Source organism: Myotis myotis, unplaced genomic scaffold, assembly GCF_014108235.1.
Source record: "Myotis myotis isolate mMyoMyo1 unplaced genomic scaffold, mMyoMyo1.p scaffold_m19_p_4, whole genome shotgun sequence".
NCBI classification, from domain to species: Eukaryota; Metazoa; Chordata; class Mammalia; order Chiroptera; family Vespertilionidae; genus Myotis; species Myotis myotis.
In genome coordinates, this window is record NW_023416346.1 from 87,573,682 (window position 1) to 87,576,233 (window position 2,552).

Genomic DNA, 2,552 nt, shown 5'->3' on the forward strand with positions numbered 1-2,552 from the left:
CTGCCCCGGGATCCCATCAGCAGGTTCCGGGTGGCAATACACATCTGCCCCAGAAACCCCCAGCAGCAAGCTGTGCCTTGCCACCCCGGGACCCGAGATCAGAGATGGGCAAGTCCCAGGGTGGCAAGGCACGCCAGCCCCAGAAAGCCCCCAGCAGCCAGCCATGCCTTGCCACCCCGGGGAGGCAAGGCACGCCCACCCCAGAAGCCGCAGAAGCCACCTGATATGGTAGTAACTCTATCAGTAAGCACTCTGAAAGTCAGTGGCATAAATGCACCAATTAAAAAACAGATTATTGAACTTGGTTGGAGAACCTGGCTGGAGAACCTGGCTAGAAAACCTGGCTAGGCTGCTGATCAACTGAATGCTGTCTCCGTGTCATTGCTTCTTCACTGACTCCGTCCACACCTTTGGGAACCCCTGGACCTGCTGGGGCTGGACCCCAACAAGGCCACTCCAGCACACATGTTTGCCAAGGCCTTTTGTGTCAAGTCCAACACGGCCATCAAGGGATCAGACAGGAGAAAGCTTCGAGCTGACATGACAGCTGCTTTCCCCACCCTGGGTACCAACCAGGCCTCCGAGTTGGTGCCTTGGAAGGAAGAGCTCAGCATCGTGAAGCTGTATGCTCACAGAGGGGATGCCATGACTGTGTACGTGAGTGGTGGTACCCCGTCCTATTTGAACTGGAGAAAAATCTGTACCCAACAGTGTACACCCTGTGGTCATATCCTGATCTTCTACCAGCATTCACAACATGGTCTCTGGTGCTCAAAAAACTGGTGTGGGGAGCAGATTTGATGCTGCTGGGAATAGTGGTGCCCCCTGCTGGTCTGCCTCAGGTACAGAAGGGTGACCTCTGTGCCATTGTCTTGGTGGGAAACAAGGCCCCTGTGGCCATCAGAGTGGCTGCCATGTCCACATCTGAGATGCTGACTTCAGGCCTGAAGGGAAGGGGCTTCTCTATGCTCCACACCTACGAGGACCACTTGTGGCGATCTGGAGACAAGTCCTCTCCACCTTTCATTGCCCACTGGCCCTGGATCCCTCAGATGTCAATGAAGAGAAGGGGTCTGTCAAGGCAGGCCCCACCCTGCAGGATGACATAAGGCGCCTTACCCTGGAGAGAAAGGAGGAGGAGAATGGGGAAGATCAGCAGATGTGTGGGGACAAGACCCTACCAGAAGCTTCAGAAGACCCTGGCGTCAGGGGCCTGAACCCAGACCCCGCATACAGCAAGACCCTTCAAAAGCAAATGGATTAACTGCTACAGCAATGCTTCTTGCATGCTTTGAAGTGCCGAGTCAAAAAGACCGACCTCCCTCTACTCACCAGTGCTTTCCTCAGTAACCATGTGTTCTCCTGCTGCCCTGAAGGACGGCAACTGGACATAAAGAAGTCAAGCTACAAAAAACTCTCCAAGTTCCTGCAGCAAATGCAGCAGGAGCAGAGCAGATTATACAGGTCAAGGAGCTGAGCAAAGGGGTGGAGAGCATTGTGGCTGTGGACTGGAAACACCCCAGGATCACATCTTTTGTCATACCTGGGCCCTCCCCGACCTCCCCGACTATCCAGGAGGGTAGCAGGGAACAGCCCTGTCACCCTCCAGATATAAAACCCCTCTACTGTGTCCCAGACAGCATGAGCCTGCTCTTCCAGGAGTCTGGCCACAAGAAGGGGAGCATTCTCGAGGGCTGTGAGGTCCGGATGATCATTAACTATGCCAAGAAAAATGACCTGGTTGATGCAGACAACAAAAATCTCGTACACTTGGATCCCATCCTGTGTGACTGCATCTTAGAGAAAAGTGAACAGCACATAGTCATGAAGCTTCCATGGGACAGTCTTCTGACCAGATGTTTGGAAAAACTGCAGCCTGCCTATCAAGTGACCTTTCCCGGACAAGAGCCCATTGTGAAGAAAGGAAAAATCTGCCCCATTGACATCACCCTAGCACAGAGAGCTTCCAATAAAAAGGTGACTGTGGTCTGGAATTTGGAGACCTACAGTCTGGACCTATGCACAGTGGCTGCGACCCTGCAGCAGCGATGCCAGGCTAGCACCACTGTCACTCCTGCCCCTGGGGCTAAGGACAGCCTACAGGTCCAGATCCAGGGAAACCAAGTCCACCACCTTGGCCGGCTGTTGCTGGAAGAATATCAGCTTCCTCAGAAACACATCCAAGGCCTCAAAAAGGCCCCCAAGCTTGGCAAGAAGAAGTGACAGACTCTTGCTTCATGTGGTCGATCCCTTGGAATCCAGGTTCTGGGCTGCCCACTCATAGGAGCGTTTTCAGCTTTTGCAAATAAAAAATATATACTTCTTTACCAGAATAAATTTTTATTCTAATCTAAAAAATAAATGAATAAATAAAGTAACAGTGAATTAATAACAAAAAAATTAAAAAAATAAAAGACAGATTATGAGGGTGAATCAAAAACAAAACCCACTTTAAATATAAAGACACATATAGATTAAAAGTAAATGAATTAAGCTGCAGCCTGTTTTGCTCAGTGGATAGAGCATTAGCCCATGGACTGAAAGGTCTCAGG

The 2,552-nt window shown here is 51.0% G+C and overlaps 1 pseudogene; it reads left to right on the plus strand.

The window, feature by feature from the left end:
- The first annotated feature begins 465 nt into the window (after window positions 1–465).
- On the plus strand, window positions 466–2,351 carry LOC118654210 (annotated as a pseudogene).
- Window positions 2,352–2,552: the final 201 nt, after the last annotated feature.